Genomic DNA, 19,305 nt, shown 5'->3' on the forward strand with positions numbered 1-19,305 from the left:
CCCTAACACCAGGGCTGGGAAAAATGTCTTTACATTTTCTCAGAATCCATTATTTGTCTTGGACATTGAATGTTTCTCTGCAAGTGTAAATGGTAAAAAAGATGAAGTGGAGGACAGGCCACCCTCCGACTTAAAATCTGTATTACCTGTAGAACAGTACATGACCTTTCCACAACATAGAAGAACATGAACACCTGTATTAATACATACTCGAACTAAGGAAGACATTGGTTGTTTTTTAATGTGACATAATGACAAACATTCCAGAGAGAAAAGCATTCCAATTAAAGCACCTAAGAAAAGAAAAATCTGAGCCAGGACAGGTTTCCCTGCTTCCTAAAGGGAGGTATGGAAAACCTAAACAATCTGCCTCTCAAAGATTTGGATTAAAAGAAGAATAGCTTGGGGAATAGGTCTGGGCTTCAACTGTCACACCAATAGAAATTATGGGGGAAGATCAGAGGGCTGTGGGCACACATGCCAGCCCAAGAGGTGACAATACATGTATTACTATGAATGGAATTAAATTGACCAACATGACAAGGAAGAAATTCAGTCCAATAAATGTTTAAAATGATAACATAATGAACATCTGCTAATATCTGATTCCTCAGAAATTCTGTTTATTGAAGGTTTGTTGGATATGCTGATTTTGACCGAGAGTCCCAACGTACAGAGTACGCAGATGCTGTCCAGATTCACCATATGGTGGCACATTGAAGTACGTCATGTAGCGTAGGAAAGAAAGCTACTATTTATGAATCTTTGCCAACATTGCCACTCCAAAAGACACTGAAAAAAAATCTAGTTATATTGGCCATTAATTACAGGTAGGAATGGCAACCTTGAATGCAGTCTCTTATGTAATTAAAATCAAGATAGTGGTAATGTAGGGCTCCCAATTGAGGGGAAATGGGAGCTATTTAGCTCCTGCTTGTAGCCTAGAACAGACTGGTTAGCTTGGCACGAACAGCTTCCAGGAACCACCTTTGGCGCCCCAAATCAAATGATGCCAAACAAACATACCTACATGTCATTGGGCCTCATTGTGATACTGGCGGTAGCTGTGCTGGTAAAACTGCCACGGCTGCCGCCGGTATAATTTTTTTTCCGGCACCCGCGAATGGGCAATTACCGGGTCATTACGGCCTTGCCAGACCCTGTAATTGCTCATTTGCGGGCGCCAGAAAATATTCTTCCCTATTCCCATTGAGTCGCAATGGGAATGGGAATGCACCGGCACCATTCGTGAATGATGCCGGTGCATCCGACATGCTCTGTTCGCGGGTGCCGGTATGACCGCCGGGTCATACCTGGCGGGCAAAAATGCACCTGCAAGCAGAACTCACGGTTTGCTGGTCCGGCAGTAACGGCAAACTTATAATGAGGCCCATTATCTATAAATGAGCATTAGAACACATCTATATGAAATGTAAAGCAAATAAATAATGGACAAAATACTAAGCTTGCATCTTATGTGGAAGTGAGATTTGCAGAACAGTATGCACAAGCTCCTTGTTCCCCAGTGGTAGCTCCTGCATACTGGTTAATGCTGGAAACCCAGGAGCTGCTCTTAGCTTCTTCTTATCCAATCTTAATTCTGATCCTTGTAATGCTTGTGGTCTCTTTGCCATTGCCAATGCATTCGCAATTGCAGCTGGAGTGGATTTATGGAAGATTCAATTCATTTCAAACAAAAACAAATGCAAAACAATCTAATTTGCTGCACTCAAGCAGAGACAATAACAATGTTCCCAGATCCAGAACGTATACATCCACAAAAAAAGAGCAAATAAACAAAATAATTCTGCCATTGCCATGCATACAAACCCAGACGGACCCTGATACATTGTGACAAGTGTAAACAATTGTTATCATTTTGGATGTGTTGGCATATCGAAAAATAACTGTTAGTGAGGACGGTAAGTCTGCAGGGAAAGTTTGTAGATTTTCAAAGTTTTACTTTCCTGAAATGCTTGTTCTTTTGAGTGTTTATGATAAATTCAAGATGTTCTTTCTGCTTATACAGGTAGCTGTTTTTTTTAAATATTACTATTACACAGCAAAATGTTTATTCTTGCTGTCTTTCAGCTCAGAAACGACTTGTTTTCCATTGTTATCGTTTGCTTGTTGATTGCACTTAGGTTAGGTCATTACACAATTTGAGTGTCTTTGCTTAAACATGGGTCAAAAAATTCAATTGGGCAGAGCAGTAAAGAGGTTGGTAGCGGTAAGAGGGCTTCCTCTGCACATTTTGCTCACATGCATCTAGTGCAAAGAAAACACACCATTATTTAAAACAAAAGCCGTTTGTTTTTTTGAAACTATCCCTTGCTCTGTGGTTTGTGAATCTCTGTGAAGGATTAGGATTTTTCTCATTTCCCTCCCCCGGCCATCTCAGAACATATTTATTTATTTATTATTGGTCACTAGTTAGGCGCTTATACAATTAGCAAAACTGTTTTCAAAGCGCCCACAGGGCAACAGGGTGGGGACAGAGGAAGGTAGACAATGAATTACAACAAAGCTAAATAATTTAATAGTACAAACAAATAATGAGAATAAAAGGGGAGATTAACCTACTATGCCTTGTGAGTGTTCATAACGTACAAGTGCAAAGGGTAGGGGGGAGGGATAGGTGCTGTGGTGCTCATGGAGAAGTGCTCCGGGTAAGTGCTAAGAGGAGAAGAACACAAGTGCAACTAACCCATGAGTAGGGTGAGCCCAAGTAATTGCAGTAGAAGACAGGGGTTGGAATGAAAGATGTGGGGAGTCAAGGCCTTGAGGACACATAAGGGTCCTGCACATTAGTCATGCTACTGTATTATTAGCAGGGAAGAGAGGAGGAGAAAGAAGAGGTAAAGAGAAAGGTCTTGAGGCTTTTTCGTAATTTAAGGAGTTCATGCTCAAGATGCAGAGGGAGCGGGAGGCTATTCCACAGGAGGGAGCCAGCCGAGGAAAGTGAACGGCCACCAGCTCTTTGCTTAGCAAACCGCTTAACACGCAGGGAGTTGGTGACAGAGCAACAAAGGAGTCTAAAAGGAGAGTATTTGATCAGGAAGCGTTGAAGATAGAGTGGTCCCTGGCCCCAGATAGCATTGTGGATGATACAGAGGGATTTTAATTTAATCTGTGCTGAGACCGGGAGCTCGCAAAGGTTTTGTAGGGCAGGAGAGATGAGGTCCTTGGGCTTGAGGCAAAGGATAAGTCTTGCTGCCCTATTCTGGGTTAGCTGGAGAGGTTGCAGGGTGGGCAAGGGAAGATTGAGGAGGAGGTTATTGCAGTAGTCTAGCCTGGACAGAACCAGAGCACGGGTAACATTTAGTCTCTGGGGGAAGGTGAGGAAAGGTAGAGTTCCTATGAGAAGAAAGAGTCGAAAGTGGGTCTTCTTGACAATGTCCTGAATGAGGGATGAAGGAAAGGGAGGAGTGGAAGATGACTGAGAGATTCCTGGCTACAGAGGAGGGAGTTGTGGGGGGGGCACATGGAGGAAGGCCAGAGTGCCTGGAAGAAGTAGAGTGCAGGGTACCCAATAGGGAGAATCTCTGTTTCGCTGGCATTGAGGCAGAGGTCATTAGCAGGGCACCAGGCCTGGATGGCAGAGAGGCAGTCAGGGATGAAGGAGGGTGCAAGGGCATCAGTGAGGAGTTTGAGGAACATTTATTTATCATCAGCGTAGCACTGGAAGTTGGGGAAGAAGGAGGAAATGAGTGGTGCCAGTAGAGAAAGGTATATATTAAAGAGCCAGCGCAAAAGAATGGAGTCTTTTGGGATGCCACAGATGGAGGTGGAAGTGTGGGGGGCAGGGGGGAAAGGGCCCAGAATGACTTTGGAGGAACGGTCAGTTAGGGAGGAGGTAATCCAGTCCAGTGCCCGCTCCGAGATGCCAAGGGTGTCATGGAGCCTTTTTGTGAGGATGGATGGAATGGTTCACTGTGTCGAATGCAGAAGGGCGATCAAGAAGGATAAGGATAGCAGGGGAGTTGGAGTCAAGAGATGCGAGCAGTTCTTCCTGGGTGTTCAGAAGAGTAGTGTCCATGCCTCTGAAAGCTTGGAATCCAGACCGGTGGTCATGTAGGCCTCCAACAAGTTCAGTATGAGAGTTGAGTTGGGGAGGTCCAGCTTCTTGAGCAGTTATCCCAGGAAGGGGGTGATGGAAATGGGGTGGTAGTTGGCTAGGCAGGAAGGGTATGCAGAGGGTTTTTTAAGGAGGGGGCGCACAAGGGAGTGCTTTGGGGAAGATGGAAAAGAACCAATAGCAACTGTAGTTACTCACAGGATGGCACTTCACTGTCTCATGTTGACCTCTTCCAAAAGTTATCTTTATCCTGGCTTTCAATGCCACCATCTTCCCCCTCATTTCTCCTTCCTGCCTGACCTTGCTGCTTCTCCAAAGGCTCACAATCTTGGGGTCCTCTTTGATAGCGACCTACGACTGCAAGAATTCATCACTGCGTCTGCTGCTCGTATTAACCTCCTCAACGTTTGGGATATTCGTCCTTTTCTTACTAACCATTCTACAAAAGCGAATCTCCACTCTCTGCTGTGCAAAATTGACTACTATTCAAGCCTAATCCTTGGCCTTCCTCTCTACTCCTTCCCCCCGTCTAGACAAAGCCCTGAACTTTCCTAACGCACTCTCTACAACCTACCCCCCTCCACTTCTACCTACTGACAACATGCTCCCAACATGCTGATTTGGTCTCCATGCACCATGCACCCGCTCTCTTTTCAAATTCCTTCTCCTAATCTACAAAGCTATCAATGGTCTTGCTCAATAGCTATCTCAAATGACTCCCCATCTCATTCCCTCTGATTCTCCTCTACGCTGAACCTCACAGGTGCCTCCTCTCGCTTCTGCTCTTTCTCCAGTGTTGCTGTGCTCCACTGGAACTCATGACCCATAGCAATCAAAGCCAGCCCAACTGAGGATCTCTTCAAAGCTCGGTTTAAACTTCACTTGCTTTTTAAAGAGGGAGAACCCCTGTCCTCTTCCCCATCCTCCCTAGCTGACCCCATCACTGCCTCCAGTTTATTTTCCGATGGCATTTTTTTGGAAGTCATTTCCGACGTTGGAATTACTTCGAAAAAAAAAATCGAAATATATGGCGGGTGGGGGAGGGTAAAAAGGTAGTGAGGTTGTTGGGTTAGGGGAACAGTAGATAAAGGAAGGGCTTGTGGGGCCCCCCAAAAATACCAAAATATAAAGTAGATGGTTTTTTCTGAAGTAATGCTGATGTCGAACAGTAGTTCGAAAAAAATCATTCAGCACATTTTTTACAAAACAGAGCCAATAAAAGAAAACGTCATACTTAGTTTAACGACAAATTCATTAAACTATTACAGAATCAAGAAATCAGGAATAAGCGAATGAGAAAAAAAGAAAAAGTATAACTAAAAAACTAAGAACAAAACAAACAAAGGAAAAAAAACACTTTTCAAGGATTACATAAAAAGGCCACAGCCCGGATAAAATATAAAGAAAAAGAGAATCCTGTTGCAAAACAATAACAGAACAGAATATAGCAGCATTTCTTTCAATCCGTTTTTTTTCCTTTGGATTTAACATTTACAGTTCTCAATACTTAGACCTGCAGTGAAGCTTAATAATTTTATTGTGGGTATTTTTCATCAACAAAGCTTTATTTCAGATTCACCATAGAAGCATTTAAACAAATGCACAATATCAAATAAGAAAAATGTACAAACATATAAATAATAAACATATCATGAGATAATTACAAACAGCATTTAGTATCAAAATCAGCCAGCTAAAAGATCCAGGATAGACCAAATGTATCTTTAAAGTATCAATGAAGACTTCATTCCATGCAAATAAAAAAACAGGAGAGAGGTACCTCAATCATCTGTTCATACATTTATTCCTCCTATAGAAAGCACTACTTAAATTGGATGATACTGCATACAACATCAAAGGTGGAGGGCTCAATTTCATTCATTTGAAAGCTTTGCTTCCAAATCTAAACTCATTTCGAATAAAAATAGGCTTTAGCCACTTGTGTCTAGAGACATCATATAGAGGACACAAAGAAAAAGTGAATGTCATCTTTGCCTTGTTGTTTACATAAAGGGCACTTCATTGGGCTGCTCATTTCCCAGTGGGTTGTAAATGAAGCAAGGGGCAAAATATCAAGTCGGAATTTCACGTATAATACTTTCACTTGTTGGGAAGCTGAAAAGTCTAGGTACGGTTCAACTGCTTAATGTGTTTTAACTTATTTTGACTATAAGGGTTGATAAAGACATACATCTAGTTTGCCTTTAAAAACCCAATCATAAAAATAAATGCGTAGCATATTTTTGTCCCCACCGCCCTCCACTATTCTGTTGATTCATTCCATAGTACTTCTAGGCTTACATTCCAAGCATACACTTTAGCTTTACGTGTTTGATCCAAGAGATTTACCACCATTAGAGTGAAGCACATCATATATGCCCTCTCTATGAGCAAATGGCGCCTTGCAAGTCCACATTTTAAGCCACTATGCCAGTGGGTTTTAACATGATATATTTAATTTCGGTTAGGCCTAGCGCTAAGACTTCTGGTATTGAAGTCACACTACTAGGCCTAGCACACATTTATTGAGTTTGTTCCAGGTAAACCTTAATTTAGGGCGTGCAGCATAGCCCCATAGCGCTGGCCCAAATGTAATTGCTGGGATGGCTTGAGCTTTGTATTCTTTCCTTGCAAATGGCATTTTCCTTCCTCCAAAGCAGGAAGAAAAGCTAGCAACAGCCCCACCCGGTCTGGAAGCAGGCATATCACTCTCGTCAATCCGACTAGCCCATCTCATGTTATCAGAGAAAGTAATTCCTAAGTATTAGAAGGAGTCAGCAACATCCATTTGAAGGTTGTCTGGATAGAATTTTGGAGAGGCATGTAGGCCGCAGCCCCCAGAGTGACATCATCATTTTAGATTTAGAGTGTTAATAGTTAAACCTTTCTGCCTGCGTATGACTGAGAAAGCTGTAAACTGATGCTGCAGGCCCACCAGGCTTTTGGCTATTGGCACGCCATGGTCTGTTTTTGCTGGCCAAGGGCCGGAACGTCCACTGCTAGGATGTTAAGCATAGAAGCAATGTGTTTAGTAAAAATAGCAGGGGTGCTAACACACACCCCTGCCTTACTCCGACATTGATGTTTACTGGTTTTGTGCATTCGCCATTAAGGCCCTACTTATACGTGCATGATTGTTATGATTCAGTGATGTAATAGCAAAGCAAAGATTAGAGGGTAGCTGGAGCTCACCCAAAGATTGCCACAGTAACTTTTTGGGGACGGTGTCAAAAGCCACCTGTAGGTCTATAAAAGTTAAACATATCACTAGGGACTTAAATTGCACAAACGTCTGCAAAACTAGATATAATCAGTATTTGGGCTACTGCAGAGACCCGTTTACGAAACCCTGCCTAGGCTATTTAGAATATATTAAAAGTCTGTCCATTCTTCAACTTCAAGTCGATGAAACAGAATGTTTACAATATATTTTAGCCAGAATCAATTGGAGAAATCTGTCTATAGTTTGAAGGTAGTTTTCAGTCACTCTTTTGTGTATCAGTACTGTAGTGGCGATCCTCCAACAATGCAAGGGGGGTTGGGAGTACTGACTATTAACCTCATTAAAAAACCTTGTTAAAAAAGGAGTTCAAATGTCCACATTGCTCTCAAGACGGTCAGATGGGATCGGATCGGGGCTTTGCCAGAATGTTGTGAGCAGATTACCCTGCCAACTTCAGAACTAGAGAAAACTAGGCTATCGTTTAGGCCAGTTAAACACCTCTGTGTTTCCTGGCTATGTCTCTCGGGCCCTTGTTGTAATGTAGTCTTGTATTGCCACTGGCCTGGATGCTTGCTGTAGAATGTTGGTGCATGAATGCAGCTCAGGAGAATGTTGGGTGGATCTGTGTGTGAATGTTCTGCGAGTGTCAGTTGGGGGCCTGAGCTGGGTTGAATGGATGGCCGGTGGGTCAGCTCCTTTGTTAGTGATGTTTATACCTTCCCATGTCCCTGTCAATGTCTACGCGTGCTGTAACTATAATAAGAGTAACTGGAGTAATGTACAGATTTGTACATATGTGAATAAAGCATTGCCTGGAACTAACTTAGACTTAGCAGCTGGTCTGTGATTTAGTGAAGCCTTATGTTAGACATTCAGTGTGCACTACTGAATCACAGACCAGCTGCTGAGTCTAAGTTAGTTCCAGGCAAGGCTTTATTCACATATGTACAAATCTGTACATTACTCCAGTTACTCTTATTATAGTAACAGCACGCGTAGACATTGACATGGACATGGGAAGGTATAAACATCACTAACAAAGGAGCTGACCCACCGGCCATCCATTCAACCCAGCTCAGGCCCCCAACTGACACTCACAGAACATTCACACACAGATCCACCCAACATTCTCCTGAGCTGCATTCATGCACCAACATTCTACAGCAAGCATCCAGGCCAGTGGCAATACAAGACTACATTACAACAGTCCTCCCAGTTGAGATGTGGAGAGGAATTCCTCTGTATAATACAAAGACGAAATGTGATGCCATGCACCAATATCGTTCTGAGTCTAGGAAACCAATGCCTCTAGTCATATTGCCTTCAAAGTGACAATTTTCTACTTGCAATGTGGCTTACCCTACAGCACCATTGCCACTCCTTATTCAGAGTGGGCAATGAATGGCTTATCCTTAGACCTCAATGTCCTTATTGTCCTTTGAACTGCAATTAAATGTATAATGGATTTTTATTTCATATCTCACCAGAATCTGTCCAAGGTGCATCATAATCAATATTTTACGAAACTCACAAGTGTCACAAAATTTGATTCATTAACTGTCAAATGTCATTCTACCCTTTATAGAGCATTCCTTAGGTCCTTTGAACCTGCAAATAATACATAAGGTATATATTGACCACCCGCTCGATAGCTTGTTCTTGAGTTATTCAATGATGTGGATTCACCTGCATATTTAAGCCAACTCACCTATTCTTATTGAGCATCACAGTCAATTTGGGTTTCCATGGTCAGGAAAGCCCTGCCTTTGCCTGGTGCCCATATGCTTTTGCTCTCAGGCACCATTTTGTTTGCTTTAATATATACTGTGTCTGACGTGACGCATACATGACGTCATGTCCGTGTATAGAAAAAATATCTAAACATGGGCGCAATACCGCCTGGTACCAGTTTGATTTTCATTCATAGCTATGCTGATTGTATTTAAAATATGTAATAGTATCTACCTGCTGAATCTAATCTCTCTTTGAGAAATGTTTGAGACTAGATGACCCATTATCACACAGTGTTCTAATAATCCATTGACCAATCAACCTTAGGTGGTTGGAAAATGCACCAGTGTCCCTTCCCCTATGGTTGAGTCATTATCCAGATGGGATTATGTTTATTGGGTACAATCTCAATATTCAATAAATAAACTATTTAAAATCAAATAGCTCCAAATTGCTTGTACTGCCTGTGATTCAAATTAACAGCAACATCCGTTGGATATATATTCTTAGTAAATTCAACTCCACTGCAACAACCAATTCTAGTGTTACCTCATAATTACTAGCACAGCTACATTAGTGATTGTGTGTATATCTGGTGGTCAGGGTGTATGACTGTTGTGAGAAACCTGAAGGTGTCTCCCTAGCTAGTCCCTGGGGATCTGTCATCCAGATGGCAGGACACAGCCATCGCTACTGGATCCAGTTCCTGGTGGTGGAACAGTGAGGGAGGATCACCTGGATGGGGGGGATCCTCTGAGAGTGGGAGTGGGACACCAACGGGTGAGATGCGGTATCCCCCTTCTTTTTACACTTTTTCCCCATCCTCTCACAGAGGACATTCCAAACCACTGCCCACCCCCCCTTTCTAACTCGAACACTTTTGCACAACACAAAGGACAACCGACTAAGACCAGAGCAGTTTACCTGACATGGACCAATACAAGGGTGATGCAAAGTCAGGCAATTGATCAGAATCACACACACCTAACAGCCCTTTCCCTTCCCTGCAGGGATAAAAGGTGGAGCCAGAGAGCACAGTACGAGCAAGGCGAGTACAGCAGACAGCACGACGAGACGGCTACCACGCGACAGTTCAAAAGAAAGAGAAAGGTGGCAAGAAGCGAGAGGTTGGTGAGGCGAAAAGTGACCTTGCCCTTTTCATCCCAGGCCTGTGGAACCTTTGTGGAAGAGAGTCTAAGACCGCGAACAATAGCACAAGTGTCCCGAAGCAGATGTGAACGGTACACTGGGCAAGCCTAAGCCGATAAGAAGGAGCGAGGGAAGCTTCTGCGCCCATGGTACCGGCCTTGACTCCAGAGAAGCCAATAGCCAAGCAGTTCGACACAGCCGGTGAGTGGAGGGGAAAACCGATAAGAACCGAGCTGTGATGAATGAGAATCGCAAAGTAGCAACTTTTGAAATAAACCTGATGAACTTTGAATGAACTGCTAAAAGTGGGATGGGGAGACCAGCGACAGAAGGAAACTGGCACCACATGGGTGTAAACTCAAGAGACTCTCGTCGAGCCCCATATGAGAGAAACTACAGATACCAGAAGGTCGTAGGATGGCTGGCAAAATATGTCAAAGTGGTCATACAGAGGGTCAATCAAAATCCCTGTACAATCGAAACACTTTGATTTATGAGCAGTGAGAGTAAACATTAAGAAACCAAAGGAATTGAATCCCGCTAAAATCAAGAGGAGTTTGAGCCCCGACCAAGGGAGATCCAGGGGTGAAGCCACACCCAAGCATATAAAGACAAGAGGGGTCAACTCCCAGAAGAGGGGGACCCAGAGGGGAAACCATCACCATACGGGAAACTGTGATAAACAATTGAGAAGGGTCAGCACCCAAAAGAGGGGGACCCAGGGGTGAACCCATCACCCAGCGAACTTTAGGAACAAACTTTCATTTGGTTAAAGGAACTTTTGTTTTTGTTATTTGAACACATCAGGTCCGAAGGTAAGAGACTTTCTAAGGAAACAAGACTTGGCCATCGATGGTCCTGAGAACTACTATTGAAACTGTCGTCTCGTGCAGGAGAAGGCAGAGACTGTACTGTGCTCTAAGCTCCCATCTTACCCCGTGCTCAAAACGTGGGGAAGGGAGACCCAGGCTATCACATCCTGACATATTATTTGAGAACACTTCTTTCTTTTGTTAAAAAATATCCCATAACCCCTTTTTGTATAAGTTGTGAGGTTTGGCAATAGGTTTCTTAGTATCGCCCCTTTTTATTTTGACACAACGCCACTAGGACAGCTTTATTTTTCAATTGTTGGTTGACACTTGCTCCCATTTTAGATTTAGGTTTAGATTAGGCGTTTTCCCAACCTGCACACATCATTCATTGTTAAATAAACACCCTTGAACTGTGATCACTTGTATCTGTCTTACTTGTTGTCACCATGAGTTCCTCACACTGTTCTCTTACAATTTCCAGACATCAATCAATATAGTTGATACTGCATCCATGTGTTTATATGACACATTTGAAAATCAAGTCATCACCTAACAGTCCTGTGTCATATGCATAATAGATTGCACACTGTCCCAATTCCCCTAATAACAGTGACACTTCAAAAACTGAGAAAGAAAGGTGTACACCCTAGGAATCTTGATATCATGGAACAAAGTAAAAATCAAAGTTCGATCCGCAATCACCAACAGAAAGTGTCATTGATACTTTCTATAAAGCAATGACATCAGATATACACTAACATATGGCTAGAGAAAGGAAGACACATGTAACTAATAATCACAATTTGAACAAGGCAGAAAGGCAGTCCTTAGTGCTATTAGCTAAAGATGATCGAATTGTTCTTAAAGAAGCAGACAACGGTGGGAATGGTGTCATTCTTAACTACACTTACTAACACCAGGATATTATACCATACCTATGGGAAACGACACAAAGCAAGTAGTAAATTAACTGTCCGAATTGATTTAGGAATGGCACAGGAGGGGTTTGTTAACTGATGAGGAGAAACTCTTCCTTGGTTAGGACTCAACCAAATATGCCACAATGTACTTCTTCCTGAAGGTACACAAGAAATATGATAAATTGCCAGAAGTTCACCCTATTATGAGGGGTATAGTTTGGGCCACTGAATGCCTTTCATGGTATATTGACAATGCTCTTAAAGATCAAGTTAATACTTTACCATCATATCTAAGAGGCTCGACACAAGTGTTGCAAATCCTAGAGGACTTTGAATGGTAATCACATTATCTATTAGCTACCCTAAATGTGAAATCGTTATATACTTCAATTGAATACACAGTGGGCCTCATTACAAGTTTGATGGTCCGGTAACTACGGTACCAGTAAGCTTGCCAGTACTGTAGTTACCGGACTGGCAAACTACGAGTTATGCTCGCGGTTGCCTTTTCACCCACCAGGTTGGACCTGGCGGGCATACCGGCACCCGCAAGCAGAGCATGTCGGATGCACCGGCACCAATGGGAATGGTGCCGGTGCATCCAGCCTCCCTATTCCCATTGAGCAGTCTCTGGCTTCTCTAACACAAGGATCCAGTTCAAAACCTCAGCACCAGTGCCTTCTGTGCCAAAGTCTCTTTGCCTTCCAAAGTCTCTTGTTTCAGAGGGCCTGATGCAACAAACACATTAACATTCCTTTCTTCTTAGGACTTCACATACACACAATTTCTCAGACACTTCACTATTCACTTTGGGTCCCCCTCTGCCGGACTCAGACCCCCGTTGATACAAATTTCTCAGGATTTCCAAGTATCCAATTTCTTGGGTGCTTAGTTGTTCACCCTTGGTCCCCCTCCGCCGGGCTCAGACCCTCTTTAACACAAAACATTCAATTAGAATCCCTTCGTTGGGCTTGGACCAATTTGTTTAACGTCCAATTTCTCCGGTAATTCCCTATTCACCTCGGGTGCCCCTCTGTCAGGCTCAGACCCCTGTTGATACAAAGTTCCCAGGATTTCCACGTATTTAATTTCTAGGGGTGCTTCGTTGTCCACCCTGGGTCCCTATCCGCAGGGCTCAGACCCACTTTAACAAAAACGTACTTTATTCTCTCAGTATCAAAGACTTTCGATTGTGCATGGGATTTTGCTCGAATCGTTGCAGGACCACTTTGATTCACAATCACTTTAGCTCTTTAACTTTAGCAACTTTTAGCTGGATACCTTACAGAGACCTTCGATTGAGCACACACGCGGTGCCGGACCACTCTGTCAAAGGTATCCTATCTTGGTTTCATAGTTCAATCACTCATCAGCAGTTCAGCTTTACTTGTGTCTTTTATCACACACGTTTTAACAATGTTTGTTCCACCGCTCGCCATACAATGTTGAAATTTGCAACCTTGGCTTTAACAAAGGCCAGTCTCGTATCAGTCTCCCCAACTCACCAGCTGTGTTGAGTTCACTGAAGCTGCTTTGTTCATGGAGCCAAGGACAGTACCACGGCGGCTAAGGCTGCGTCTCCCCGCCTTGACAACTGATGCAGGAGGGCCCCAGGTATCTTCGACACACCTTGCAGGATTCTTCAGCTGGTTTCCTGGTCTTACACGCTCTAATCTTGAGGACTCTGGAAAGCAACGGCCCCTTGTCAGAAAGGTCAAGGAGGGGGCGTGGCCAGCAGGCGTAGGATGCAGACGTGATCCCTCGCTGCTCCCGGCCGCCAGCCCAATCCTACATTCATCCTGCCGCCAAAAATAGAAAATTAAAACTTTGAAACTTCATATTGACGTCGGAACTTCTGCCGCTTCGATTCGGAGCATCGCGGACTCGAATCGGTGCGGGCTCCACGAGATACAGCCCCCAGCACACACTCGGCCGCGGAACTGCAACCTGCAATCCAAGATGGCCGCCTGAGGACAACGGAGACAGAGGCTGTGAATCCCTAAAACCGCAGCCGTCTTGAAGAAACCGCGAAGCGCGCGCAGTCACCCACCCGCTGGCTGCGAGGAAAGAAGCGACCGTCCGGTGCCATCGCACACCCGCCCTCCCGCCTGCAGAGCCGCGCCGGCTGAAAGACGCGACGACCGGTGCTCCCGCACGCGCGCTCTGCGGGGAGACCCAGCCGCTGCACTCGGGATCCGGACGGCTGTTAGCGTGATACGCTGCCCGGAGCGCAGGGGGGAGCCGGTGGAGACCCACGCCCCCACCTCATCTGAAAAGGACTCACCTAGCCCCCCCCCCCCGGAATCGCCCGCCCCGGGGGAAGGAGAACAGAGGCGAACACCGATCCTCACCTCCTGGCCCGTAATACGCGCACGGCCCAGAGCGGGCCCACCAATCCACGAAGAAGGCTGCTGGTGCAACCCGCTGACCTGCACCACGAGTGGAAAAGAATACGGAGTGCTCCGACAGCGCCCCCTGATCATCTCCCCGGTCGCTCGCTGGCGACCCGGGATAGCGGTAAGGAGAGGGGGAGACAGGGGAGTGGACCCCGGCATCCTGTGTGACATTTCCTGGCCATATATGCGAACATACCACGCGCTGTGCATGTACCCAGCCTCCAACACATGCGTGGCACCTACTAAGCGCAGTTTCCAACCCTGGAGGGATACTCCCTGCTGTTTGAACTGACACAATACGAAGAGGGACTTTAAGCCCCCCCCTGGCCACACATAAAAGGATGCTGAATAAACCACGCTTCACCTGCCGGGCTACGTATGCCCACTACCCTTGAGCCCCTGGGCCTGAACAGAACTGCTTTTGTCCACCCGCCAAGCTCACCCTTGGAATCAGCTGGTGCCACCCCCCTCTCTGCGCATCTAAAGCGCATCCGCATACCATCACGAGCGTTACTTTGCCAGGCACTCACACGGCCGCGGAGCACAGAACTTCGGTCCCACAACCGGACCCACCGATGGTGTCTCCCCCGACACGCACTCAGATGCAAGCGCATGGACTGTAGATACTCCTCCTGCCAGGGATTGTGGGGAGCGGCCATACCCGAATCTCTTTTTTCCCCCCAATAACAACACTCGCCTCCCCGCCCTCCATAGGGCCCCTTCCTCCAGACGAACCCGCACCGCCACCTCACCAACATCCCTGCAATGGGGAAAGATAAGCCCAGGAAGGCCTCCACACAAAGCAGGATTGAACAATATGCAACAACGCCACTCTCTCGCTCGCCGGAAAGGCCAACACAACAAGATTTGGACTGCACGGAAGATAATATCTCCCTCAGGGACATCATGGGTGCCATTGCCAGTTCTAGGACCTCCATGGAGAAAAAGATGGATAGCATAGGTGCGGACGTATCCTTGTTGAGACATGATCTCCAGAAACTGACCTCACGTACCGGGGAGGCGGAGATGCGGATCTCCGAAACTGAGGACAACCTTCGCGGCGTGAACCGACAGATCTCTGGCATGGTGGCACGCATAAAGCTCCTGGAAGCAAGAGCAGATGAAAGTGAGGGCAGATCAAGACGGAATAACGTCCGCATACTGGGTCTTCCAGAAAAAGCTGAAGGAGATTGCATGGAACTATTCCTTGAGGGCTGGCTCGCGGATATATATGACGTACAGTCCTTCTCCAAATTCTTCTCCATCGAGCGAGCCCACCGCATTCCCGCCGGCAAGATCATGCCAGGAGCACCTCCACGTACAGTCATTGCAAGGTTCCTAAACTATAGAGATAGAGACACAGTACTGCAACTGGCGAGATCTAAAGGAACTATTACGTACAATGGGTCAAGAATCGCGTTCTTCCCTGACTTCACCAGAGAAGTACAGAAAGCGCGTCAATCATTTGATCCCCTTAAAAAACGCCTGCAATCAATGGGAGTTAAATATGGGCTAATATTCCCCGCCGAGCTTAAAATATTTCACAAGAACACTACAGTCCACTTCATTGATCCTAAGGAGGCGTGGAGCTGGGCTGAAAGGCATATAGATGGCGACTGGAGCGCTGACGGGAGGCGAAGGGGAGAGCGGAACAGACCCCGCCCTGACCCACCACCTGAGCAGGAACCGCAGCAACAACAACAAAACGGAATCCTACAACACGCGGAAGACTAGCAGACATTCCCAATATCTCGGATGTCCAGACCACTACTAACATACCGCAAAGGTGCTGTACTGTACACCGCAAACGCGACGTTGACGGCAACTCCGGCTGGCGGCCGCCCAAGCAGCGCCCCCCCCATCCCGCCCCCGGACACTAAGTGAAATCGGAACGCCGTATAGCGGAGTTCCACCACCCCGCCTTGTGTTTCCCCCTGAGACGCAACATCTAGCACAGCCGCACTGCGAAAACGGATTGTCTCGGGGCAGGCGGATGTAGATAACAGTTAAATCGTTCAGAAGTTAATAATGGGTCGACAGATGCTTCAGTTGTGGGTGGAGTATAGGGAGGGGGGAGTTGGGGGTGTTACATCTATTCAATGTTTATCATACAAAGGCACGACGAGTACGATACACGGACCAAATATCATGGAACTGTTGCATATGCATCCAAGGAAGTACAACTGTGTAAGCAGATCCCGCACTGACAATGGCAGCTGAGTATACTCCGACCCAAAGCAAGCTCAAACTCCTAGCATGGAATGTGAACGGACTGGGTGCCAGCATCAAAAGGCGGCTAGTCCTGCAGCACCTAAATAGACACTCCCCAGACATAGCCATGCTGACCGAAACACATCTAGCCGGAAACATATGCAAATTCTTCCAAAGATCAAACTACCGTACTGCGGTACACGCAGGCTTCTCTATGGGAGCGAGGGGAGTCCTCATACTAATCCACAAGAGACTTCCGCTGGTGATCACGAACGTTCTTCAGGACAAAGGAGGCCGATATGCATACATTCAAGCAATACTATGGAACCAAACACTGGCACTCATGGCAGTGTACTCCCCACCAGCCCTCCTCAACGACCTGCTAAACGAAATTACCCCCATCCTAGCAACAAGAAATGCAGACACAACGGTGATAGGAGGAGACTTCAATGAGGTCATGGACTATACGCTTGATCGCACGCACCTGAGAGCCAGAAACCCCGCCACTACGACTAAACTGGCCTCCTTTGTGTCGGCAATGGGCCTCTGTGACGCGTGGAGACTTCTTCATGCTCAGACTCGACAATATTCCTTCCACTCGGGAGCCCACGCCTCGATGTCCAGGATAGATTATTTCTTCCTCCCACACCAAAGTAGTCACCTAATAAGTAATACATCCTTCCTTCCCCGAGGAATCTCTGACCATTCTCCACTGCTACTAGAACTGGAAACAGCTAGACCACGACCGCCCCCCTTATGGCGTTTAAATTCCTACTACTTGGGATTCCCTGAATTTCAGGAACTGATAGAGACCGCCACCTCCGATTACTTTGACCTTAACACAGATTCGACTGATAACCCCAATACACTGTGGGAGGCGTACAAACCAGTTCTGCGCGGAGTAATTATATCATGGACGTCCCATAAGAAGAGGATGCATCGCGAAAAAATCATGGAAGCTGAAACTGAAGTCATGTCCAAGGAACTGGAACACATTGCCAGTGACACCCCGGAGTCAAATAGAGCCTTACTAATGGCACAGAAGAAGTTGCAGAATCTATCCTTAGACTGTGCCAAGAAAGCACACGCTGCAATGAAGGCACGTGTATATGAAACGGGAGACAAAGCAGGTAAACTGCTCGCGTGGCTGGAAAAACGAGACGAGGGTCAATCAAAGGTCAAATGTATCAGAACCCCAACCGCAAACCTAGTCCACGTCGATGCAGACATCGCTGAACGCTTTGCCGAGTTCTACGAGAATCTCTACAAACCCCCCGCCAACGCTATAGACAGTACCATACTAACTGACATTGTCCTCCCAACACTCACCACAGACCAGATCACCGCTCTAGACAGCAAAATTACTACCACTGAGATAGCAAAGGCCATCGGACAACTCCAGGCCGGTAAGACCCCAGGCCCGAACGGGTTCCCAATAGACCTCTGGAAAAAGCTACACCACCTGGACATACCCACACACCTGCTCAATGTGTTCGAGCACTCCCTAAATCAAGGCGAGCTCCCATCTGATCTCCGCAAAGCCACCATTATAGTAATTCCCAAAAAGGGTAAACCCCCTGAAGAATGCACATCCTATCGACCCATATCCCTCATTAACAGCGAAGCCAAAATACTGGCTAAGGTTCTTGCCAATAGATTACAACTAGTCATCACGTCCCTGATCCACCCGGACCAATGTGGCTTTATGCCCCAGAGGTCGACCAGAATGAATATTCGCAGATTGCATCTAGCACTAGAGAGAGCCCCGGCCCTGCAGCAATCGCTGGCCCTACTGGCCATAGACTTTGAGAAAGCATTTGACTCTGTTCATTGGGAGGCGCTATGGGCCATAATGCGCAGGATGCACTTTGGAGAACCATTCATAAAATGGGTACAACTACTGTACAATAACCCAGTAGCCGAGGTTAAAGTAAATGGGTGGCCATCGCGTACCATCCGACTAGGGAAGGGAACCCGGCAAGGTTGCCCACTCTCGGCAATGGTGTTTGCACTGATAATAGAGCCACTGGCAGTCCTCCTGAGGGACACTACCACATGGACTGGCTTTAGGTGGGGTCCGAACTGCGAAGATAGAGTATCCCTCTATGCAGACGATCTCCTAGTATACTTGGGCGACCCAGCATCGTCATGCCCTGTAGTCACGCAAATCCTAATAGAGTACGGATCCTTTAGTGGACTCAAAGTAAACTGGCCCAAATCCGTGCTGTTCCCAGTTAAAGGGATAGACTGCATTCCAACATCGGGCTCCCCATACAAAGTTGAAACCAATCAGTTCCGATACCTAGGCATTCAAATTACCAACGAGCTAAATAGCTACGTAAGACAAAATTTATACCCACTTATCAAAAGATACAAGCAGGACGTAGCCCACTGGCAAGTACTTCCGCTGACACTGTTAGGCAGAGCAGCACTCTTTAAGATGCTGACCTTACCCCGTTTTCTATACATTCTCCAGAATGCCCCCCTCCATATCCCCGCTGTAGAATTCCACAGTATAAATAGCACAACACGTACGCTCCTATGGGGAGGGAAGCGCCCGAGAATTGCCCTTCAAACTCTCCAACGCTCAGTCTGGGAGGGGGGAATAGGACTCCCGAACATCCAGATCTATTATTGGGCAGCCCAGATGGCAACAGTCAATGATATCCTACATGGAGACCCGAGCATCCCTCACATAAGAGCCGAACTAGCGGCAAGACACGGTATGTCCCCACTCGAAAGCCTCTACTGTACACAGACCCGCCCGCCTGAACGCACGATA

Source organism: Ambystoma mexicanum, chromosome 8 (genome assembly GCF_040938575.1).
Source record: "Ambystoma mexicanum isolate Mex_15411 chromosome 8, UKY_AmexF1_1, whole genome shotgun sequence".
Taxonomy (NCBI): domain Eukaryota; kingdom Metazoa; phylum Chordata; class Amphibia; order Caudata; family Ambystomatidae; genus Ambystoma; species Ambystoma mexicanum.